This window comes from Myotis brandtii, unplaced genomic scaffold (assembly GCF_000412655.1).
Source record: "Myotis brandtii unplaced genomic scaffold, ASM41265v1 scaffold151, whole genome shotgun sequence".
Lineage (NCBI taxonomy): Eukaryota > Metazoa > Chordata > Mammalia > Chiroptera > Vespertilionidae > Myotis > Myotis brandtii.
In genome coordinates this window covers 1,702,546-1,729,630 of record NW_005355461.1, presented here as the reverse complement: position 1 = coordinate 1,729,630, position 27,085 = coordinate 1,702,546, and the positions used below count along the sequence as shown (strand labels likewise).

Genomic DNA, 27,085 nt, shown 5'->3' with positions numbered 1-27,085 from the left:
GCACATGTGGGAAGCAACCAAACCATGTGTCACTTTCACATGGATGCTTCTCTCTCTGTCTCTCCCTTCCCTCCACCTTCACCCTCCCAACTTCCCTCCCTTCCACATTCTCTAAAAATCAATGGAAAAAATATCCTGGGGTGAGAATTAACGAACAAACAAAAACAAAAAACAAAAAACAAAAAATGAGGGGCCTATTGCAGAATCCTTTTACAAGGAAAACTTATGTATGAAAAAGCATTGCTAACTTATATATGTCTTATATATGTTTACATTTCTGTATATTTCTTGGGCAAAGCCATCTACACTATTCTTGTTAACAACACTAGGACTCTTTAGTTACACTGATATACACCAAGGTTCAGCTAAATTATCAATTTGACATCAAAATAAATCAGTAAAGATAACTCAATTATAAGACATCTAGCTTTCAAATAATAGTCATTGGAAAAAATGAAAGGTATAAAAGGGGGTAGTTTAGAAGTTCAAATATTACATCAAGAAAAACAGGTACTTAACTCTATACTAATATACAATATCAGAAAATTATTTCTGGCCATGTTTTCAAATAGGTATCTCAGTATGATATCTCTTTATACATCTGTATAGCAATCTATGTTCTCTCTCTATGGCAAAACAATATATTTTACAGCAATAATTTCCTTCTAACCTTTGCTCATCCTCAAATTCACAGTCACCTTGAAGGTAAAAAGTAGACTACTACATCTGAGACACAACTCTCTCATAAAACAAAGAAAAACTTTTGTATTCATATTCAGATCCAAAGTACACCAGATTACTGGTATATCAATAATCTAAAAGCACTGGTAAAAAATTTACTTATGCATCTTGCAACAGATATGACTTTTAAAATGTTGACAGTAAAATGTTCGGGGAGCCAAAATATTGCTTCTGTAGTAAATTCATTTAAAAATGCAATAAACTGCTATTAATTTGTTGGAGTGGAATCTGTGGGGTTTTTTTAAATGACTGTATGCTATTTAAAATTATTAGAATTTCAGTATGCCAGTATGAATGTCTTTATTATTTCACTAATTCTTTGTATATTTGACTCAGAATTTAAACGCTTCAGTGCCTCACCTGAAGACAATCATACACATTCAAGAATAAATTAAAGAAGACTCAATAAAACTGCAGCCAAAGTAAATGTCCCTCTAGGACAGTCTACACTGATATGGTTCCTGTGTGAAGGGGTATAAGAACTTTTTTACTTTTTATTTCAAATTATCCTGATGCCATTAATGATATATAGAAGGTAACATGAATAGCAAACTTAAAAAAGATAGGTGAGCCCAAAATCTACTCCAATAAATGTATACCTATATACAAAATATTTTTGCACTGTTTTAATACACATTGAGTTTTCCAGAAATACAATACCATATAATCTGAAAGAAGTCTGTCCTTCATTTGGAACCTTACCAAAAGGTGTTCGTCATTTTGGAAAAACATTAGAGAGCAATACTGATCATGACATGTGAGTCATCAATATAACATACCTATTTGTTAGTTTAATTTGCAGCAGCTGCATTTGTGACTATACATATGGATATTAGCATCTCATTACTTTATTCTGTCTTATAGCATAGAATTACCTAAGCTTCCACATACTGAAATACATATATTAATATATAAATAAATTAAATTCAAATTTATATATTTATAAAATTAATATTATTTTTTAATCCCCACTCGAAGATATGTTTTTATTGATTTGAGAGAAGAGAGAGAAAAGCATCGATGTGAGAGACAAACATAGATCATTTGCCTCCCATGCACACTCCAACCAGGGGTCGAACCTGCAACCGTTTTGGTGTATAGGATGATGCTCTAACCAACTGAGTCACCCGACCAGAGCTAAATATGAATATTTTCTCCTTTATTGATTTTTAGAGAAAGAGGAAGGGAGAGGGATAGAGAAACATCAATGAGAGAGAAACATCATTGATCAGCTGTCTCCTGCATGCCCTTTATTGGGGATTGAGCCTGCAACCAGGACAAGTGCCCCAACCAGGAATGCAACCAGTTACCTCTTGGCTCCTGGGTCGAGGCTCAACCACTGAGCCAAACCAGCCAGGCAATATGAATATTATTAACATAAGCATTAACAGATTTAATCACTGTGATAAATACACATAATTTATAATTACTTGCTTTTGTGTTAGTCCAGTATATTTTTTTTATGTTATGTGTATTGACTTGTATATTTATATACATATGCATGCACATTGGTAAGTTTTTGTCTAGTAATTTCTTTTTTAATATATATTTTATTGATTTTAGAGAGAGAGTAAGGGAGAGGGAGAAAGATAAATATCGGTGAGAGAAACATCAACATCAACCAGCTGCCTCCTGCACGTCCCCCACTGGAGATTAAGCCCTAAACCCAGGCGCGTGCCCTGACCAGGAATTGAACCCCAGACCTCTTGGTGCATGGGTCGACGCTCAAACACTGAGCCACACTGACCGGGCTTTTATCTACTAATTTCATTCCAGTGTAGTAAATGGAGTATTGTAAAATAATTGTTTTAAAAAGGGGCACCAAGTCTGACAGAATAAAAAAGTACTAATATAACAGTAAAAGAAAATGAGACTAAGGCCAGAAACCTGACATGTCAAAGGAAGAATGAGAAACAACGGGTAAAAGTATACAGAAAGTCCCTGGGGAGAGAGTTCTAGGCCAAAGGAGAAAGAAGTCGCAACAAGAAGGGGTTGTCAACATCATCAAATGATTCAGGAGAGGCTACTGACAACTGAAAATAGGCCAACAGATTTGAAAATGGGAAGGGCACTGGTCATCTTTGAGCAGTTTCAGAATAGCAGTTGAAGCAGAAATGATAACTGCAGTGAGAAGTGTGAAGGAGATAAAGGAGAAACAGGGAACCAAGGCTTCTCTTTCAAGAAGTTTAGAGTAAGGGAAAGAGAAATAAGGCAACAGAACAAGGATCATGGCAGGATGGAAGGGAGGTTTTCATTGGTTTGTTTTTTGTTGATTAGGCTATAAAAGACTACTGAGAGTTTGATCCAAGTTTATTTTAGATATCAAGTCCTGACTTCATTATATATGCCTAAATACAAGTTATAAGAAATAATCTCTTCTATAAACTGAAATGTTTATAGATGATAAAATTACATGCTAGCTTGGGTTTGATTTAAAATAATCCAGAGGGAGGGGGAATAATTGTTGATTTTTAAAAAAAGGTAAATAAAGTAAGATTAGCAAAGGGTTGCTAACTGTTGAATCTGGGTGATGGAAACATAGTGGTTCATATGCTCTCCTCTTCTTTTCTGAATATGCTTGAAACTTTCCATAATAAAATTATTTTTAAAAGAAATAATCTCTAAACGATGCTCAATTATTTTTCACTTTTATACATAATATGCTCTTCTCTTAAATGTCAAACTGATTATACTGAGTTTTATCAGGGTATATTTTGAGGGCTTTTTAAGCAATGATCACCCATGAATTGCTGCATTATCTCAATTTCTCATGTAACCTGCCAACTGATTACAGCAAGCAATTTCACATTCATCTAGATCAGCGGTTCTCAACCTTGAGTCGAGACCCCTTTGGGGGTCGAATGACCCTTTCACAGGGGTCGCCTAAGACCATCAGAAAACACATATATAATTACATATTGTTTTTGTGATTAATCACTATGCTTTAATTATGTTCAATTTGTAACAATGAAATTGGGGGTCACCACAACATGAGGAACTGTATTAAAGGGTCGCAGCAGTAGGAAGGTTGAGAACCACTGATCTAGATGAAGAAAGGTGGTGAGAAAAAGAGATGAAAGCTGGTGGTTGACTCTTCTTCACCATTTCTTCTCACAAGACTTTCAGGATCAAGAGGTTCCTGGCCAAGAAACAGAAGCAGAATCGGCCCATTCCCCAATGGATTCAGATAGAAAATGATAATAAAATCAAGTACGACTCCAACTGGAGAAGAACCAAGCTAGGTCTAGAAGGAACTGCACATGAGATGGCTCACATATTTATGCTGTGTCTGGATTGTTTACAACTTACCACATCACTGAAAAGATCACTACTATCTAAACAGTTGGACATGTTTTATTGGAAAATGATTGGAATATTTTTCTCTGTTAACATTTTTCTACGCTACTAGACTGGTTCAATAATAAGTATGTGTAACCTTTACAAAAAAAAAATAGATGAAAGCTGGTCCTAGAGTTCTGGGTCATAGAGTTAAAAAAATCTATCCTCTAAGGAATTCTATTTGACAGTATCCATATTATTGCATAAAAGGAAATGCTTATTTTCTTGTCATAGCTTTATATAAAATGTGTCTAAAATGATCTTTAAAAGTTTTAACTGCACAATACTGGTAGAAAAAGAATTAACTCTGAATTAATCAAGCCATATGAATTATCTTTTCAGTTCTTCCAGTAATTTAGCTGAATGAACTTTACCAAGTCTCTTAACCTCTCTAAACCTGTTTCCTCAACTTCTTAATAAAGAATTGGAATAAAATTAACTCTGGGATAATGTCTAACTAGAACTTTCTAGGCTTCTACTTGTGTGGTCTACAGGAAACCTGAACACATTCCCAACTCAAGTCAACAATTTTCCAGACCAGCAGTTCTCCAAGTGTGGTCAATGAAACCCCTGGAGATCCCTAAGACCTTTTCAGAATGTCAACAAGGTCAAAATTATTTTGAACACATTGGCTTTTTGCACTGTGGTTACATTTGCTCTGATCCAATGATGGGTAAAACTTCTACCAGTTTACCTAGAATCAAGGCAGTGGCACCAACCATATATACCAGTGGTCACAGTAAAAAGAATGCTGTCTCACTTAATACCTTTGTTGAAGCAGTAAAATATATTGATTTTATTAGATCTTCACCCTCAGATACACGTTTTTAATATATGACAAAATAGAAATTGTGCATAAAGTACAAAGTATAATAGCTGACTCAAGGAAAATTTGTGTGGATGCTTGAGTTCTAGCCTTCAGGAACTGGCTACCTTTTCTTATTTTTCATGAAACACCATTTTCACTGAAGAGAATGACTAACTATAGTTATTGAAACTCTGGCTTCTGGCAAACAGGTTTTGTTTGTTCATTTGTTTTTGAGTGAAGCCTGTTACTTCAAGAAAAACAACTGACAAGTATTTGCTGAATCTGGGCCCCTCCCTTCCACTCTCTCTTAAAAAAATATCAATGGAGGGGGGTGAGGGCATGAGTGGGGGTAGGGGGGTTGGGAGTAATGTGGGGATAAGGACACATATGTAATAACTTAATCAATAAGAAAAATTTAAAAAATATGTCAATGGAAAAATATCCTCAGGTGAGGATTAACAACAACAACAAAAAAGTAGAATCTGGGAAACTTGTATCTGACCTGAGCATAATAGCTTATGCTGTTTAAGTTTAAATACTTAAAAAGACTTTTCTGATGAGATAAATATATGATTTTTTTAATGTTTTTATGGATTTTTTTTTTTTTAGAGAGAGAGAAACATCCATCGGCTGCCTCCTGCAGACCCCTCATTGGGGATCAAGTGTGCAACCTGGGCATGTACCCCGACCAGGAATCGAACTGATGCCCTCTCGGTGCATGGGATGATGCTCAACCAACTGAGCCACACCGGCCAGGGCAAAATATGATTTGGATATTAAATAAATTTAGAAAACCTGCATAATTCAGTGAAACAGTATGTTCCAAATGACCAATACATCATGTTATAAAATAATGCATGGGTAAAAGATCCAAAGTGCTAAACAGACCAACGAATGGTAATATAACACAGTACAAAAAGTTCACTGATATGGTTAAAGATTCTACTTTGGAACATTAAGAAATGACCACTTGCTGAGTTTTGGTGAAGGATCAAAGAAGAATACACAGAGTTATCTGAAAAGGTCAAATTAATACTTCCTTTCTCAATGATCTGTCTGTGTGAGGTCAGATTTTCTTCATATACAATTCAACCAAAACATAATGCAACAAATTAAATGCATAAGCAGATAGGACAATCCAACTATCCTCTATTGAGTTAGACAGTAAAGAGCTTTATCAAGTCAAAGATTTGAAATACGAAGAAACAAAAAATACCCAACCGGAAAAGCAAAAAGAAAAAAGAATCCAAAAATATGAAGATAGTGTAAGGAGCCTCTGGGACAACTTCAAGCGTACCAACATCAGAATTATAGGGGTGCCAGAAGAAGAGAGAGGGCAAGATATTGAAAACCTATTTGAAGAAATAATGACAGAAAACTTCCCCTACCTGGTGAAAGAAATAGACTTACAAGTCCAGGAAGTACAGAGAACCCCAAACAAACGGAATCCAAAGAGGACCACACCAAGACACATCATAATTAAAATGCCAAGAGCAAAAGACAAAGAGAGAATCCTAAAAGCAGCAAGAGAAAGACAGTCAGTTACCTTCAAGGGTGTACCCATACGACTGTCAGCTGATTTCTCAACAGAACCTTTGCAGGCCAGAAGGGAGTGGCAAGAAATATTCAAAGTGATGAATGCCAAGAACCTACAACCAAGAATACTTTATCCAGCAAAGCTATCATTCAGAATTGAAGGTCAGATAAAGAGCTTCACAGATAAGAAAAAGCTAAAGGAGTTCATCACCACTAAACCAGTATTATATGAAATGCTTCAAGGTATCCTTTAAGAGGAGGAAGAAGAAAAAGGTAAAGATACAAATTGTGAACAACAAACATGCATCTATCAACAAGTGAATCTAAGAACCAAGTGAATAAATAATCTGATGTACAGAATGAACTGGTGATTATAATGAATCAGGGACATAGAAAGGGAATGGACTGACTATTCTTGGCGGGGAAAGGGGAATGGGAGATGCGGGAAGTTATGGGGGGAAAAAAGAGGAACAAATGTAATAATCTGAACAATAAAGATTTAATTTTTTAAAAAAATTAAAAAAAATTTGGCTCTCAAAAAAAAAATGTAAAATAGTGCCACTCTCTTCATTAACTTTTATTTTTGAAAATAGTTATTTTTCATAACATATGTGATTTCTGTTAACATGCATTTATTAATTATTGTTGCTTTAAAATAAATTAAATAATTTTTAAATTTTAATACAGTAAATATCTATAATAACAAAAGCATAATATGCTAATTAGACCGGATGACCTACAGGACGAAGCCGCCATGGCAGGGGCCAAGGCAGAGGCAGCCACTGTGGCTGCAGGGGACAAGCCCCTTGCATGAATTTCGTACATCAGGCCTCTAGTTGATAAATAAAACCAAATAGATAAACAAAATTTTTAGAGACCTCAATAATTAAGAGTGCAAAGGAGTACTAAGACCTGAGATCTACTGATCTACATAAAACCTTACCAAATCTTTTGCTAGACAGTTCTCACTCTAGTCATTCACAACCTAGTGAGAGTAGGGAAATGAAAGAAGATAGAGCCCAGCCGGCTTGGCTCAGTGGTTGAGCATCGACCTATGAACCAGGAGATCACAGTTCCATTCGCAGTCAGGGCACATGCTCAGGTTGCAGGCTCGATCCCCAGTGTGGGGTGTACAGGAGGCAGCCAATCAATTATTCTCTCTCATCATTGATGTTTCTATCTCTCCCTCTCCCTTTTCTCTGAAATAAAAAATATATTTTTTAAAAAAAGAAAGATACATATCACATAACCTGTGATAAATATTATAATATAGGTGTAACTTCAAACAGTAAATTTGGAAAAGTGACTTAGAAAGATTTATTCAAGCAGGTCCTGAAAAATGGGTAAGACTGACCAAAAGACAAAAGTCTGTTTGAATAAAACTAGGGAGATGAGAGAACGGGGACATGTTTGAGGAATAGGTCAACAGGGCTAGAGTATAATGGCAGAAGAGTGACAATGGCTGAGGTGGAAAAGTGGGCCAAGAGATTAGAATACAAAGGGTTTCAAATCCCACAATGAAAGTTTGGACTCTTAAATGTATTAATGAAGGGCTAATATGGATTCTTATTTAGAGAATATTACAGTCACATTTCTGCTTTGAAATATAACCCTAATGGCAATGCACAGGATAGACTGACCATACATTGAAGGGCCAAATATAGGGAGATGTATATGGAAAGAAAACTAAGGTCTGCTTCGGTCAGAGGGCATAGGGAGTGAAGGACGACCTTCCAGAAGCAAAAGAGGGGTTGACACCTGACAAACATGCCAAGTGAAGAGGGGAAAAAATGAGTGAAAGTTCTGAGCATGAACAACAGAGTAATGAGAGCATCATAAGGGAAAAGGAAGAAAATGCAAGTTTCTAAAAAGAGGTGGGTGTAATGGGAATATGTGAAATTTTAAGATGTCTGTAGAGCAGCAATTTTCAACCTTTTTCATCTCATGGCACACATAAACTAATTACTAAAATTCTGCAGCACAACAAAAAATATATTTTTTACCGATCTGACAACAGAAAATAGTTATAATTTTTATTCCTTCACATTGAACAATTATTGTTTTAATGGCTGTTGTCATCTTTTTATTTGACAATCTCAGGAGGAAAGAGGTCAGTGGCCCTGACTAAATAGTCAGTATTGCATGTTTTAAAAATTCTTGCAGCACACCAGTTAAAAATCGCTACTGTAGAATATCAGTTTAGAAATGCTGGTTAAGATGATATGGAAAGAAATTTTGTATTAATCTGCATATGAATAAGAGTTGGAACCACAGGACTGAGATAATTATCAAAAATAAGAACAGAGTGAGTAGAGCAAAGTGCAAAGTACAGGATTTTATGAGATATGAACAGCAAAGGGACAGAGAAAATTAAACAATAAAAATAAAAAAGGAAAAGTCAGAAACCTGAGGGAGTGCATGACCACAGAATCTAAGAAGAGAGAGCTTAAGGAGAATTAGTTGGTCAGTAGCTTAAAGGTTGGAAAATAATAATGATCTAAATGAGGCCACTAAATCTATTAATTAGGAGGTTACAGAGTAGTAAGTCTCCGTTGAATGTTTGGGGACAGAACATAGATTACAATAAATCTGGGTTCATGGCCTCATTAGCATAGTATTAGGTACAAGAAACAACTATTTTAGCCAGGGACACATGAAGATGTTTTCCAAACAATAGTTTGTCTGCTTTCAACTGTAAAAATTTTTAATAAAATGATCTCTCTAAAATTTGTGATATTTTCAGAGAATTTAGATCAGAATAGCATCAAACACTGATTTAAGCATTTATACAGAACACTAGCATTTACCTAATAAATTTTATGACCCAAACAATTTACTGTTGTGCTATTTATTAAACCTCAACCTATCACTGAAAAAATTATTCTTAGCCCTGGCCAGTTTCGCTCAGTGGTTAGAGCGTCAGCCCTCAGACCAAAGGGTCTCCAATTCAATTCCCGGTCAAGGGCACATACTTTGGTTGCAGGTTCCATCCCCAGCCCTGGTCTGGGCATGTGCAGGAGGCAACCAGTTGATGTGTCTCTCTCACATCGATGTTTTTCTCTCTCTCTTTCTCTCTCCTCCTCTTCCTCTCTCCCTTCCACACTCTCTCTAAAGATCAATGGAAAAAATATCCTCAGGTGAGGTTTAAATATATCCTATATAATAGAGAGATAACATGCAAATTGACTGTCACACCCTCTCACAAGATGGCCACCCCCATGTGGGCACAAGATGGCGACCAGGCCTGCAGAGGAGGGTAGTTAGGGGCGACCAGGCCAGCAGGGGAGGGCAGTTAGGGGTGACCAGGCCAGCAGGGGTGGGCACTTGGGGGCAACCAGGCCTGCAGGGGAGGGTAGTTAGAGGCGACCAGGCCAGCAGGGGAGGGCAGTTGGGGGCAACCAGGCTGGCAGGGGAGCAGTTAGGCGTCGATCAGGCTGGCAGGCAGGCAAGTGGTTGGGAGCCAGCAGTCCTGGATTGTGAGAGGATGTCTGACTGCCGGTTTAGGGATCCCATGGGGTCGGGCCTAAACCGGCAGTCGGACATCCCCCGAGGGGTCCCAGATTGGAGAGGGTGAAGGCTGAGCTGAGGGACACCCCTCCCCCAGTGCACGAATTTCATGCACTGGGCCTCTAGTGTGTATATATATATATTACTCTTAGTGTAGATAAGCCTACTAAAGTACATTTTAGTGCAAATCCAACAAGTAGCATTTATTTAAGAAAAAATTGATTATCTATTCCCTTTTTATTCATAATATCAGGCAAAATATGAGCTCAAACTTAATTTAGGCACATTTATATAAAATGTATATACAGCCAGACCTATGTTTCTATAAAGATAATATGTGCAAGATCCATATTTATTAGTGTAATTTAGAAAACAATCATTTGTTTTATCAAAGGATTCTTCCCTTTGCAAAAGCAATCACTATTGGAGTCCTTTAAATAAATATGAAGTTTTCCAGGTAAGACAAAATTATAATTTAATTCTTCATTTAATTTACACAAAACTTTACAAGAATACATTTAAAGCAAATTTATGAATTATGAATTTAAAATGGGTAGTTGTTATGGAATGTAAAAGCCATAAGGAATGGTTTACACTCTGCATGCCAGAAATCTCCCTTCTCACACCAACTAGCAGAGGTAGCTGGAGCACCGTGGAGAACAGAAATCCAAGGGTGAGGATAAAAGAGGGTATCACAGAGGAGTTCTCTACCTTAAACTTGAAAGCAGGCAATAGCTGCATGAGTGTCATGATGTTACCATCCTTGATTAGGCACAGAAAAACAGTACTAATGAATCCTGTAGGGCAATGGTTCTCAACCTTGGCTGCACATTAGAATCACCTGGGAATCTTTTTAAAATCCTGATATCTGGGCCTCACCCTCCAGAAATTCTGTTTCTTTGTTATGGGGTGAGGCCACAACATTAGTAACAAAGAAACAGAATTTCCGGAGGATGAGGCCCAGAAATCAGGATTTTAAAAAGATTCCCAGGTGATTCTAATATGCAGCCAAGGTTGAGAACCACTGCTTTAAAAGAACACCAAAAAAGAAAAAAAAGAAAAAAAAAGAGGTAACTTCAAATCCTAAATGGGACGAAGGCTCTGGATCCAGATCACCTGGGGACTTCTCAGCTCTCCCCCTCACTACTGTATCGCTTTAGCAAGTACTCAGCTGTAAAATGAGATAAGAACTACCTCATAGGGTCAACATTACAATTAAATGAGAAAATGACTATGAAACACTCAATGTGGTGGCACACTGCTGGTCCTCAAGAATTATTAGGATTTACTGGACTAGGGTCATTCTGGATCACTCATTTAACCCATCCTTATAACATACTGCCAACTCCCAACTGGCAATATAAACCCTTCACTGTTAAATCCTGATGACCTACTCAGCTGTCGGTATGTACTGAAAATAAGAACCTTTGTCAATGTTGTACGCCAAACAGCAAGACCCTAGAGCAGCGGTTCTCAACCTGTGGGTCGCGACCCCTTTGGCGGTCGAACGACCCTTTCACAGGGGTCGCCTAAGACCATCCTGCATATCAGATATTTACATTACGATTCATAACAGTAGCAACATTACAGTTATGAAGTAGCAACGAAAATAATTTTATGGTTGGGTCACAACATGAGGAACTGTATTTAAAGGGCCAGAAGGTTGAGAACCGCTGCCCTAGAGACCACGACCAGAGTCCATGAGATTCTGGACCAGTTCCAGAAGCACACCTCTAATAAATAATAGCCCATTTCCTGACACACTAACATTATGTAGCCATCAGGCTATCCCCATGTTTGTTAGTAACCCATTGAGTCACCAAATTAAAGAAGTGGTTTCTATAGTCTTAATTTATGCTGCACCCCCTTTTTAAAACAGCAAACTTATCAGTAAAATATCTCTCTACGTAACACAAAATTCTAACTGAAATATTCTTTTCTGGTTTCTAAAAATCTGCTGTGAAATCTGTTCAGATATTCAAACTCATTCAATTCCCTTCCTCTTCTCCCCTCCCCACCATACCTGATAGAAAATCCTTCAAACTAATATAAACTTCCTCAATTAGCCACTGAGTACATGATGACTAGTTTTACACTTTACACTCATCTGTTGTCTCCATTAACTCAATGGCCAACACAGACACAGTTTTGTTTGAAACCTCAAACACAAGCATAATAGCTACATCAGTCATCTTGCTCTTCTCATCTTCAAGTCAACGATGACAGATAGGAAAAGCAGAGAAACTAATACATTTCTCCTCAAAACACATACATATGCATACACTTTGTTCTTCCCCAAAGCACCACAAGGATAACAGACAGAAAATCATGCCCACAAACCAAAACACAGCTATTTCATCTAATTTTAGAAAAAGAATAACAAGGAACCAGAGAAAAGCTCTCTCTGGAATAACTCAATCCTCAAATCAGGGAATTCAAAGAGCATAATACGGAAAAACCAACAGCCTTAATTCTCTCCTGCGGGATACTAATTCTATCAGTGTCAAATCAAAATGAACAATATGTTTTTTTGAAGATACCACAAAAGTTTGAAATCTCTCCTTTAAAAAAAAAAAGCCCACTTAAGAGAAAATATCTAACTGTATGATTTCTGAACACAGGTGTTATTTGGTTGCTGTGTATTAGTTGGATATGATTTCAAATTCACTTGCTTATGACTTTAATAAAGTTGTTTTAATCCATGTGTTTATGACAAGACAAATAAAAGCTGTTTTTAGAAGTTGTTTGGATAGAAGAATGTGTCAGGATGCCATCATCTCATCTGTTGTCGCTGATTATCACTCAATAGCCCAGCTGCTGAGGGTCCCCACTGGGGGCTTACGGATAAGAACATGGAGAGAAGCAACTATGGCAAGGGGACATTTAGAGAATATATGAGGACTATTGGAGAGTTTGGGTCTGGGCAAGGTGACACTTTGCTGATGTAAAGAGCTCTCTGAAGATCACTGGGGCATTAGCTCCTGTCTCCATGAGGCAATTCCTCCTAGACAGTGGTGAAAGCAGAGAAGCAGCCCCCGCAAAGATCATCCTGCTCATCAACATGGGAGCATGGTTCCCTAGCAACGTGCTCTAGCAACAAGAGCAGCTGGTGTCAGCTCTCCATTGGCCAACTACCTCTCCTGAGTGCCTACTCATGTAAAAACGGACACCTACTAGTAATCTGAATTTTGACTTTATTCCTTTCATCTCCCCTTGCCTGAAACAATAATGTAATTAAGCTATCACTGCCTCGGAGTACGTTATTTCTTTCAGGCTTACTATGAGACATTATCCTAATAAGTCATGAAGATGTAATGTACAGTATAGGGAATATAATCAATAATATCGCTATAACTGTACGGTGACAGTTCGTTACTAGACTTGTGGTGATCAATTTGTAAGGTACAGAAATGTTGAGTCCTTATGTTGTACACCTGAAACTAATATATTGTATATCAACTATACTTCAATTTTTTTTAAAAAGCGGCATTATCCTGTGTGCTACTGGCTTATGAAATTCACTGTGTTAAATAAATTGCTGGCAAAGACAAAATCAGTCTCTGAGCATAATTTTACTACCCAAAATACTGGTTTACTCCAAAACTGTTCTTCTCCCACCATACTCTTTTAAAAACAAGATGAAAAACGTATTTGTTTAAAAAAAAAAAATGACCCAATTATATTTACGTCTAGAACAGCGGTTCTCAACCTGTGGGTCGTGACCCCTTTGGTGGTCGAACGACCCTTTCACAGGGGTCGCCTAAGACCATCCTGCATATCAGATATTTACATAACGATTCATAACTGTAGCAACATTACAGTTATGAAGTAGCAACGAAAATAATTTTATGGTTGGGTCACAACATGAGGAACTGTATTTAAAGGGCCAGAAGGTTGAGAACCACTGGTCTAGAAGTACCCTTTATTTGTAATTTAAAGTCTCACAGCCAGGTGTTGTTAAGTGATGAATTTGCTCAGCCCCAGACAATATGGTTCTTCCCTTTCTGGAAGCTGTGACCAAGATGGCTGCTGCTGAGTCTGAGTAAAATTCTGTACTTCTTTTTCCCTGGAACTCCCAAGCGAAGAAAAGACAACCCATAATCTAATCGCTTTGGGGGGGTACTGTTCAGATACTAAGAACCTTCATATCTTCTCTTTAAGGAGAGAAACCCTTTTCTTTAGTAATCCTAAACAACCTGTTCAAAATAAAGAGCATGGATTAAGACTCTTAACCAAAACTCAGATTAACTAGGTAAAATTCTCATTAGCAAAAGACAGCTGAATAGCAACAAACTGCAACAGATTTATACAAAAATGTAATGTCTTTAACAGGACTTGGGGAGGAAGAACATTTCATAAAAGTCTTATTTACCACATCAATCCTGCGTTCTGGTTTTTTTGCTATCAAGAGTCCAAGTGAATAGACGTATAAATTCCAGAAGGCAAAGGACTATTCTAGCCAAAATTTTTGAAACGTAGTCATTAAAGTATTTTTTTAATGAAAAACAGTTATTCTATCAACCCAAGACTACCCAATGAAGAAAATGTCAGAAAACCTCATTAAGGCCTAACAATATATTAAGAAATATGCATTGTGTTAACAAACCTAAATTATGTTTCTCACTCAGTTGGTTATATAAATCACCAAAAGTTCCTAAAATAATTGTTCCATTAAATGAGAAAGTGAATACACTATTTTCTAAAAGCGTACATATAAGTCAAGTAGTCTCAAGCGTTTTGCAGATGTATCACAATGCTAAAAACTGTTTTAAATGCACTGAGGAAATACTACAAATTCCCGAAGGTTCTAATCAACGTCCTAGTTATTTTCCACTTGCTCCACAGCACCCCAAAATCCCTGCTCTGCTCTGCTCCTGGCCTGGGAGGATGAACCTGCACAGATCATGACCTAGGCTCCCCAACTGGGTGCTAGAAATGGAAGTCACTGGCCCAGACCTACAAACAGAGGGAGGAGTGGGCAGGGAGCAACCCCTCCCTCCCTGCCTGCCTCAAAGCCAGCTCCCCTGGGCCCTCCTCCACAATGTCCGCCCTCTGCTCTGCTCATCTCTGGGGAATTAAGGGCTTCTTACTGTTGCTATTCCCTGGGTGCTTCACCATCCCTTGTTTGTTCCCTAACCTCTACAATCTCTTCATTCGCACCATCAAGGATGAAATTTCTTTCCTTGCTGGGACCTTGCCTGATGCAGCCAACAATACCAAGTCTGGTTAGTAAAAAACAGTCTATTATTTAAAGAAATCCAATTAAAAAGTTTAAAAAGGACTTAAGATCTATATGGACATTATTTATATATTACTGCTATCTGTATAATTATATAAAAATTAAATATAACTAGCTTACTTCCTCATGAAGCTGGTTAATAAGCTGAAATATTCATCACAATTAAATTTAGGTGTGTAATTTCACACTGCATTGTTCTCTCAAGATAAATGCAATAAGGCTGAAATAAGCTTTAAAAAAAAAACCAATGAAGAGATTCTGGTAACTGATATTTCACTTTCATCTACCTGGTTAATCCAAGTAATTTTGTTGTTGCTGTTATTGTTGAAGCCCTCTCTAAGCACAGGATGAAAAAAAACGTTTAATCCAACAGTTCTCAAATTTTGATAGGCAAATAAATCAACTTAGGAGCTTGTTAAAATGCTAACGCCCAGGCCCCACCCACACCTCTCTGATACGTGTTTTCAGTAGTCCCCCAGGTATTTCTGATGCACACCTAAATTTCAGAACTATTTAAAACTGGCCAACTTCAAGATTCCACCCAAACTTCCAATATATTGCTTTTTTTCTTTTGAATTCACATTCCACATTAAACATTGTCCAAAAGAAAAAAAATAATAACCAAACCATAGTAACAATAATAATACCAGTATGATACGTGCTTTACATGTAATATCAGCTAGTTCAGTGCTCACAAGAACTACACCAGTTAGGTAGCATTGTTGCCTCCATTTTACAAATGAGAAAACGAAAGCCCAGAGAAACGAAGTAACCTGACCAATGGTAATGAGTGGCAAAACCAGGATCACCTCAGGTCTGCCTGTCCTCTTACCCAGGAGCTGGACAACCAAGCATTTGTGCATTTAAGGAGGATTAAGCCTGAGGGCCAAGCAAAACAATAACCCTCCCTGTCCCCACCCTCCCCCCAACTCCAACCACTCACCCAACAAGCTCTCTTGACTCTCCCCACCCATCCCTCACTCACCAAGGTGTTCCACCTACATGGTGTGCCGCCACAACGGCACAAGTCTGTATGTATACCAGCTCTCTTTCCACAGGAGTACCTACCACATGCCAAGTACTATAAAGGATCCAAAATCCAGCTCCAAGTATGGGCTTTGGGCTTGAGGAAATTTAACATCTCTGCGCTACGGTCTCCTAATCTGTAAAATGAGGGTCCTAATGCTAAGGGCACTGAAATGACACAGTGAGCTAATGAGTTAAAGTACTTGTTTGACATAGGACCTGAGCAAGAGTTCAATAAACAATAACTGCTATTAAAATTCTACTTTGCCAACCACTTCTCTTACAAATTCAACATATCAGTCAGTACAAGGTCTGATTTATTTTCTCACAGCTCTGTGTCCTGGGACTGTGATAAAAGATAGAACATATCTTATTTTCAGGAGTACACTGGTAACAGTGTGTAACTCAGTGGACTGAATGCCAGGAGTAGAATATTTTAGAGCAAATGAGTCTTTTAGTAGCCCTGAGATTGTACCACTTTGACAATTGTCTATTTCCCAACTTTAGAGTCAGCCCTGTGGATTACATACTAGTATAGAGTCTATAATTACCTTAATTCAAAACAATAATAAAATGTCACTTGGTACAGGGACTTGGTCTTAATTTATCACTGCATCATCAGCACTTTGAACAATGCCTGGCCCATGGTAAATACTCAAATATTTGTTAAATGAATGAAGGTATAAAGGTACTAATGAAGACACACCTTAGCTCATTATTACAAAAAAACAAGTATAATCATCAGATCAAGAACAATGTGCCAATAACTTGTAAGTTATTTTCAAAATTCCCTCAGAACATTTTTCTTCTTTCTGTTTAACTAATTGTTGACTTTTCTTTAAAAACTCTTCAACTAGAAAAGTTAATGTTAAAGTGGTTCCATGATACATCACCCTCATCATTCTACCTTACTTTAAAAACAAACTATTTAACAATGAGCATTTCAGTGACCATCTGAATTAAAGCCATAAAATGAAATAAGCACTGCTAAGAGATTAACCATAACTAACATCGAAGAGATGGAGAACTGGGGGAAGAGAGATCACTACGGAATACACAGAGAGAAGTTCCATTCTCAGCTATGCTTCTAAGCAGCCACATATGTGACCTTGAACAGGTACTTAATTTCTGTCTCCATTTACTCATCTTCAGTATAGGAATAAGTTTACCACATCTACTTCATCAAGTTGTTTTAAGGACCAAATACACATAAACTAATTTCCAAAACAATAAAGCACCATACAAAGGTATGTTAACCTTTAATATAAACATCTTCAGATTTTAAATGTTTCTATTCATCTTTTTTTTGGTCTCTGCGTATTTAAATTAGTTAGTTCTTGATTATCTACACCTGCAGAGATACACGCACACACACACACACACAGGTGTATTACAGATCATCCATTAATAATTTATATTAAGCCCTTGGATGATGGTTTTGTATTTACAGTTGAGTATCCTTGCGATATTGAGATATGGTGGAGTATCCTCAAGATGCAAAATTCTTAATAGTTCAAAGCAAATAATGAAACACCTGTAAAAGTAGTCACTCAACTCAGCCTTCTTATCATTTTTCTTCCTATCATTTATCTAATTACATTCTACCGCTGAAATGACGCCTACTTTGTTAAAAGATGAACTTTGTGTGCTCATTATGTTATTATAGTTCAAGGGACATTTCTGAAATAAACATGAGCCATATCTAAATTAAAAAGCAAATTTAAAAAAAAAAACCTGTCTAAATAGTACAGTTGACAATTTAATCATACTCTGAAAGCAAGTCTTTCCCCCCTCCACCCCCCTCACCAGGATTAGAGAGTTATACAACATTTAAAGGACAGCTACTGCATGTACAGGTAACAATCTGTCTAATTTGAGGAAAATTTTTAAGTTCTCTCCTAAGCAGTAACATTATACTATTCATTTTAGCTACAATAAAAACCAGTGTTGCATTACAACCTAATTCTAGTTCCTATAAACCCATCAAAATAAAAAGTGCACAATAGGTATAATATTCTGGAATTTACACCAGAAATGATAAAGCAACATCATATTACTGTTCAAGGCTGTCATCTTAAGAATTAAGAAACAGATGCATGAATTCAAAATTAGTTCCAGAACCACATTCCTGGCCTATCTCATCGTCACTCCTGTGTGCCTTCTTCAACCCTCAAGCCACACTCTTTAACACAGCGTCAGTTCTGCAGGTTTATTTGAACAGTCTACCAAATGAACTGAGATCAAGGCAACCAGGTCTGTCTAAAAGGACAGGGGTTTCGAGACTTGGGTGTGAATCCAGCCTTTGTCCTTCTGGAGCTACATGACCTTGAGCAAATATTTAGTATTTAGAGATATGCCTAAACTTCTCATGTGTAAAAGGACAAGACCACCAACCTTGAATTCTTTTGTACATCAAGTCCCTCAGTTAGTGCTCTGCTTATGGCACATGCCTAATAAATGAGTGACAACAGTCTTAAAGGGCCAGTTCACAAATTATGAGGTATCTCATTAAGGGGGATCACAATGAACTTGTCTGAAATGTACTAAAGTTGCAATGCTTTTTTCAATCTTTTACTTAAAATGTTTTAACATAGAGAAGTGAAAATTTCACAAAGGCTGGAAATCTTTTAAAAACTGACTTTTTACATATCAACGATGAAGATTCGATTATCAATATATAGTGACAACTGGTAAATTTTTTCAACAATGTTTCGGGTGCTCCCATGGTCAAAAGTTCTAAAACTTTCTGAAGAAAGTTGTATTTTAGAACCCGGAGACAGCCCAGTTGTCTAAACAATGGGCTACATGATCCACCACAGTCTCCAGGCAAAGTCACAACAGGATGAGAAAAGAGCCTTCAGCCTCTCTCAGATTTCCTGGCCACTGTTATTTTAAAACTTGATCACATAAACATAAACAGATGAAAAAATCCATTTCAGATAAGCCCCATGGGTTATGATTTATGATCTTGTTTTAAATACCTCATAAATTTACATTAAATATTGCAATATCTTATTACATTTTTCTTACTTGTATTTGTACACACTCATGAAAAATATATTTGTTATATATATATTATATAGAGTTTTTAATCATGATTATCTTTTCTTAAAGTCATCACTTTTGTAACTCCCTTTTAAAATTAGTTTTTTGCACACAAAAATGTAACTTACAAAGCTGGGAGAACAATAAATGGCGTGTCACATAGAACATACAAACGCAACGGGCAAATCTGCGTAAGACTAAAATGACTTCTGTTTACCACTGTGCACGTAATTCCCGCGCAACTGAAAATGCTCCCAAATGAGCTGGATATTTAAAAGTCAATGAGTTATTTTGAAGAGTTGCATTGTTTCATGCTCTGGCTATAGCTCAATTTGTGGTGTTTCTAAAGTGAATGATAAAAGACACCAAGGTCATTTTTTTTTCACTAAACAATTTCCAATTTGAAAACCACAACCCAAGACCTCTATGAAGTTTAGTTAATTTGTACAGAAATGCCATTTTGCTGCCAACCTTTGTACCATGACCATTACCAGCCCAAGTTCAAGATTCACATTTTATGGTGTGAATGGTGTCAGCTAAATCTTAAGAACGTGAATTTTTTAAACTCTCAAACCCTGACTATGTTTAAATATTCTGCATCTACACCCCCAGAGCATAATAAATAGCATGTTATATGAGACTTTAGCACGTACAGCAGTCTGTTAAGCTCCCCACTCATACCTGTAGGCTCTCCCTGAAGCACTTCACCCCACACTTCACGCCAGGTACAATGTAACGTGCTTCTGAAACTGAATGCACACATTCCTGAGACAGGTGCTCCAGAAATAAAAGTTACTTCCTATTCCAAAATCCCCGATTTGAGCATTTCCATTGTTTTACGGAGTTTTGTCAATTAACAAATATTTAAAAGCTATTGTTAGGCAACCTACAAATTAACATACTCAAAGGACTGGTCCACCTAAAGACTGAACATACAGACGGGGACCGTCCCAGCCTGATCTGCTAGATGATTAAACTATTAGTCAGCTGATCCTCACACCCCAGGACAAACGACATTATTCCTGCCCCGCACTTTAAGCCTGTTTACGAGAGAGAAAACTATCACGGAGAGTCAGAGTCGGACACCTGAGTGCTCCGCTCCTACCTGGAGCCAGAGACGACGCACCAAGGTATCCGGGTGATGATCACCCCGAGCCGCGGCGCCCTCGGCTGCAGTGCAAGGGGCTGGGCTGGGCTGCGCTGGGGAGGGAGCACCTTCCTGCGCGACAGACTTTGGATTCTGCTGTTGGGAGCAGCGGGTCCGGGATGAACATGTTGTATTTCCTCGGCCTCCGCCGCCCCCCATTGACTTATTAAAGCTCCGATCTTCTCTGTCGTTTAAATGTTATTGTTTCTGTAAATGACATGCCAATGAGTCATATTTGAAAATTAAATATGAAGTAGCTGTGCAAATTGGATGGTATGAAAACCTACATTGCCTTTACGACGAAAAGAAGCGTCTTTTAAGACAATAAAATGGTCGTTTACTATATAATGCTAAATGTCTCCGCTGGAAAAAAAAAAAAAAGCAAAAGATACCTACATATGAGAATTATACTTTTTTTCCTGCAACATGTCCGAGTAGCAACTAGAAAACTTCAGGAAATCGACAAGATTCTGATAAGTGGCAAGTTTCAGATATTCAGATGTTGCAGTTCTTTTGGTGGAAAAGGTAGGATGAGATATTTTAGCATACAACTAAAACATTGACCAAATAGGGAAGTAAGAAAGAGGAAGAGAAACCAAGAAAGGAAATAATTTACAGCAATCTCAGAAGTTTAGTTCCAGATTGCCAGGAGGTAAATCTTAAGTATATAAAACTAGATTTTAAAACGAAGCGGGGGGGATGGGGGGGGGGCGGAGAGAGAACAGGAGGAGAGGAGAACTTCAGTTCACTGCTTTGACTTCATTTTGGATGTCAGATTAAAAGGCTTTGACAGACCAATAGAAGCCTGTATTGTGATGCCGTGTGATTTTTTTTCTCTTTCCTTTGTCCACCACTTCCAATCCATTACTGAGTCCTTTTGCTTCTAGTTCCATATTTCTCTTATGTTTCCAATCCCTCTTTATTGTCTAGTTTCAAGCCATCGTTTTAGGTCTTGCATACTGTTTTAGCAACCTAACCAAATCTAAGTTTTCCGGGCTGCAGTCTTATCTACTTATAATCCAGTCTCTACAATGCCACCAGGTTTATGTTTTATAAAATAAAAGGCTGATTATGTACTCCTCTTTTTAAACTGCTATAGTGGCACTCCATTACCCTTAGTACAAAGTCCAAACTCCTTAAGATGTCTTACATGATCCTCCAACGGTTTTGTTTGGCTAGCAGAGTAGGGATCTCTTGTTAAAATACAACTAAAAACAATCTATATATATAAAAGCCTAAGCAACTGTCCGACAGTTCAACCATCTGACCGGTAGCTATGATGTGCAATGACCACCAGGGGGTAGACGCTCAATGCAGGAGCTGCCGAGCTGCAGTGACTTGGCAGCTGTGGTTCTCGGGTGATGCACCCAGAACCAGAGAGGAGGGAGCCCGATTCCGGGGTGCATCACCCGAGAACTGCCCTTTCGCAATCTGGGACCCATTGGGGGATGCTGGAGAGCTGGTTTTGGCCAGATCCCTCAAGCCAGGCCGAGGGACCCCACTGGGGCACAAATCCGTGCACTGGGCCTCTAGTATCATATAAATGAGTTTTGTAAAATGTTTTTATTCATTTCAGAGAGTACGGGAGAGGGAGAGAGAGATAGAAATATCAATGATGAGAGAGAATCATGCATTGGCTGCCTCCTGGGGATCGGGCCCACAACCTGCACAGGAATTGGGAATTGAACCCTGACCTTCCGGTACATAGGCCAACACTCAACCACTGAGTAACACTGGCCGAGCATAAGTTTTAATTGATCTGAAAGTCACCAGGACTTGAGATAGTGGATGACATAATTAGATTTGGAGGGGGGAGTGGTGAAAGAATGGACTACAATGAGCAGAGGTCATGTCAAGAGTTAAAAGATGATGGCCTGCTCTAAGGGAGGATGGAGACATCAATTTAGAAATAATTTAGGACATAGAATGAACTGAACTCAGTGACTTCAAAATTATGAGTGAGGAAAGGGAAGAGTTCTGGGTGACTTCTTGAGACTAGTAGCTGGTAATACCATGATTTTAATAGGGTCCATTGGCAAGGGGATCATTTGAGGCAATTGGGAAGGAAAAGAGAATGAGTTTCTTTGGGGGTGTTCAGGCTCCCTTACTTTAGGAGTTAGTAACACAGATGCAGTTGAAGCTGTTAAAGTAGATATCAGCCAGGGAGACTGTAGAGACTCTGTAAATGACTATGATATAGATTTTTGTAAAAATGAAGGAAAAAAAATTATAAAATCTTGCATATGGCTTAAGAGGGGGGACAGTACAAGGAGACTCTGAGAAGAGTCTTACAAATATTTAATGGGTGAGAACAAATTAGAAATCCTACAAATGTAAATATGAAATAATTGTTAAGTGCAGATTTGGATACAAATATGACAGTTATATCCACCATGCTTAACAACAGTATATGCAATTTTCCAAAATTGTCAATTCTCTTCCTGTTTGTTCACCCATCTGTCCCATTTATTCAATAATCTGTAATAATGAAAGCATAATATGCTAATTAGACTGGCCACCCTTCTGGACGTCCTTCCTTCTGGACAATGCCGCAGTGGGTGGGGGCCCAGGCAGAGGTGGCAGAGGCCCCTGGCCCTGGTGGCAGCGGTGGGCAGGGGCCAGGGCCAAGGCCCTTGCACAAATTTTGTGCATTGGGCCTCTAGTCCTATATAATAAAAGCCTAATATGCTAAGTGTCCGGCAGCCAGGGGAAGAAGGAAGGCCTATTGCACGAATCTCTTTGTGCAATGGGCCTCTAGTCTATATATATAAAAGGCTAAGCAACAGTCTGACCATCCAACCAGTAGCTATGATGCACAATGAACACCAGGGGGCAGTTGCTCTGACTGGTAGGTATGACATACACTGACCACCAGGGGGCAGATGCTCAACACAGGAGCTGCTGAGTTGCAGTGACTTGGCAGCGGCAGTTCTCGGTCAGATGGTTGAACTGTCGGACAGTTGCTTAGGCTTTTATATATATAGATATAAAATCCTTCACAATCCTGAACCTACTCACATCATAGGAATTCAAACATACCAAGCCCTTCATGGTGTTCCTCTCTATCTTCAAAACTCAATGTATTATTTTCTCTGTCCTGACTCTGGCAAAATTGATTTTTCTTTTCCCTACTTTCCAGAGCACCCATTTCATACCTATATTGTAGCACTTATTAAGTGGTTTTATAATTATGTTTTTATACTTGTTTGCTCCATAACAACTCTCTAAAATACTGAGCTTCCACCCAGCCAATGTGGCTCAGTTGTTGAGTGTCAACCCAAGAACCAAGAGGTCACTGGTTTGATTCCAATTCCCAGTCAGGGCATATGCTGGGGTTGTGGGCTGGATCCAGTGGCGGGCGTACAGGAGGCAGCCGATCAATGTTTCTATCATCAATGTGTCTCTCTATCTCTCTCCCTTCCTCTCTCTCTAAAAATCAATAAAAACATTTAAATAAATAAATAAATAAAAATACTGAGCTTTTTAAAGAAATTCTGCCCCGTTCTTTTTATCCCTAGAAATTAGCACATTGCTTGTCTCATCGAATTAATAATAACAATGCTGAAATTTATTGAATGCTTACTAGGTGCCAGCACTGTTAAGCTCTTTATATATATATATATATATCATCCCATTAAATTTTCACAGCCCTTTGAAGGTAGTATGGTGAGCATTTGCTTTTTGCCTCTCTAGCTTCTGAACTCCCATCCTATTTGTGGCGAATTCTTAATTTTGAGTCTTGGTGGGAGCAGGGCCCACCTCACACTTTGGCAAGTGAGTTTGGGCAAAGTCTTTCTCTCCACTATCTGGCTACTAGGGGTTAAGTCAATTGGATGCTCTCACCTGAAACTTGGAATCTGGACAAACTGATACAAAGATGCAGAGATAGAGACAGAGGTAGAGATAACTCACAGTAGTATAGGTAATTGTAGCAACCAGGGTCTGGTCGAGACAGTGCCAACAGTGACATTCTAAATGATGGCCCTGCACATTTTACACACCTAGTTCTCCACCATCCCCAGTGATTCTGTGAGCTACATGATATTCTACCAATGCATTCTTTTCCTGGATAATTCAGCCAGAGTTTCTTTCTGTTATCTTCAACCAAGAACACCAATTAATACAAAAAAAGTCCTATCGCTATTCTCATCTTACAAAAAAAAAAATGAGTAGGTGCTCAAGTGTTTATTTAGTGAATAAATAATGGACTATTTACATTATAACTTCTAAAAGAAGTTTAGAAGTTTTGATCATTGCCTCAGTTATTAGCAAGTTGCACTAAAGGTAATCATCTGGACATACAGGAAAACAAATTACAGGAAATAAGCGGGTCACTAAAGAGTTTGTCATGATTTTTTTTCCTTAGGGTATTTGCTTAGCTGATCCTCATATACCACCACCATCTGCGTCTCCCATATTTTATTTTTAGAAAAACCACTAATGTTTAACGTAGTCACTGTAAAATCATAAATCATTTCTGTAAAAAGACTAAGTGATGTTTTAAACATCATTCCTGAATTTACTCTAGAAAGTAGGCTAATATACTTTTAAAATATTTTCAATATAAAGGACTACAATTAAAGCTAAAATGTCAATAGATACTTTGTTGTTGTTGTTGTTAATCTCAACCAAGGATAGTCCCTCTGTTGATTTTCAGAGACAGTGGGAGGGAGGAAGGAAGATAGAGAGAAACCTTGATGTGAGAGAGAGACATCAATTGGCCGCCTCCTGCATATGCCCCAACCGGGGCCCGGGATCGAGCCTGCACTTGAAGAGAACAGACCCAAGACCCTTCAGTCCGAGGGCCGATGTTTTAACCACCAAGCAAAATTGGCTAGGGCTGTAAAGATATTTTTTTAAAAAACAATTCATTAACCAGATCACTGCACATCTCATCATTCTAGCTCCAAGAAATTACTATAACTATAGTTTCTCTTATTTAAACTCCCAGCTAATTTTCCCTGAATTGTTCTTAGTGTCATTATCATTAAAACAGAAACAACAGCAAAAGTGTAACCAAAGTTCACGTCAAACACTTTAATTGAACTGTCAAATGACTTTAAAATGAACTTTCATCTAATTTGCCATATCTTGTGATCTTCAGTCCGAGTGCAGTAATGTGAAGACAGGCAGAGAAAAGCCAATTATTTTTTTAAACTTAAATGGGTCAAATGTAACCTAGGCAAATAGCAGATATTAAAAGAAAGCAAATGAGTGAAGGCCATTCTGAAGGTGCAGAATTACATTAATCCGTATTTAATATGAAGTGAATAGTGTGAGGAGAAACCAGGTTCCAGGCCTAACTGTCCAGGCCTGTGACCTGTATAAGTCACTTAATCTCATGAAGAGTCAATTTACTCATCAATAAAATAGCAATGATAATAATACCTTCTCCTTCGAGAAAGGACTAAGTAAGATCATGCAAAAATGAAAGCATTTTGCGAACTAAAAATAGGTTTATAAACAGCATATTATCAATCCCATGTACAAATAATGTAAACAAATACTTTAAAAAGAATACATTCACATACAATCTTGAACTTGTTACTTGCTGGAAAAGTTTGTAAGTACATTTAAACAAGAAAAAAGTAAGTCTTTAAAAATAAAACTAATTATAAAACATTCGAAATTACCTTTGTTTTAAACATAGAGATTAATACACGACAATTATAAAATTTCCTTTTATGTGCAGTTTTGATGAAATATGAATATTAAAAAATTCATAGTAACTTATATAAGACATAACTTCTAAAAATTTTTCCTAGTCTAGAAGTCTTTCTGCTATAGCTGTATACTACTTCCAGAAATATAAGAAAAGTAGTTGACTATTTTTATTACATATTATGAATAAAGTATTACAGTTGAATTTATAAATATTATTTAATTTTACAAATCAGACATAAAATAAAATTAAAGAAGTTTTGGGAAAAGATAAAAACAAATGAATTAATTTCAAGGAAGGAAAACATAAATATACTAGAGGCTCAGTGCACAAAATTCATGCACTGTTGGGGGGTTGTCCCTCGGCCCAGCCTGCACCTTCTCCAATCTAGGATCCCTCTCACAATCCGAGACTGCTAGCTCCCAAATGCTCGCCTGCCTGCCTGCCTGATCACCCCCTAACCAATCCCCTGCCAGCCTGATTGATGCCTAACTGTTCCCCTGCCGGCCTGGTTGCCCATAACTGCCCTCCCCTGCTGGCCTGGTCACCCCTAACTGCCCTCCCTAACTGCCCTCCCCTGCCGGCCCGGTTGCCTCCAACTGCCCTCCCCTGCAGGCCATCTTGTGGTGGCCAACTTTGACCACATGGGGGTGGCCATCTTGTTTGTGTTGGAGTGATGGTCAATTTGCATACTGGTCATGGCTGATTAGCCTATCAGGGCTAATTAGCATATCCCTCTCTTATTGTGTTGGAGTGGTGGTCAATTTGCATACTGGTCATGACTAATTAGCATATCCAGTTGTGACTGTGAGGTTCTTGTGACCAACTTGCATATTACCCTTTTATTAGTATACTAGAGGCCTGGTGCACAAAAATTTGTGCACTCGGCGGGGTGGGGGGAGGTCCCTCAGCCCGGCCTGTGCCCTCTCACAGTCTGGGACCCCTCGGGGGATGACCATCTGCTGGCTGAGGCCTGCTCCCCAGGGGATTGGGCCTAAGCTGGCAATCAGACATCCCTCTGGCAGCCCGGCAGCC

At 38.1% G+C, this 27,085-nt stretch overlaps 1 protein-coding gene across 10 annotated transcripts in view; it reads right to left on the bottom strand.

The window, feature by feature from the left end:
- The window catches only part of MYO6 (myosin VI), a 140,580-nt gene extending 120,584 nt beyond the window's left edge, over positions 1-19,996 (bottom strand). For 6 of the 10 annotated variants that reach the window (XM_014535798.1, XM_014535800.1, XM_014535799.1 and 3 more), the window contains exon 1: positions 19,923-19,996. The gene's annotated coding sequence lies outside the window, so the exon portion shown is untranslated. The remainder of the gene's footprint in view (positions 1-19,922) is intronic. The other 4 variants (XM_014535804.1, XM_005861448.2, XM_005861453.2 and 1 more) reach the window with 2 other exon arrangements.
- Positions 19,997-27,085: the final 7,089 nt, after the last annotated feature.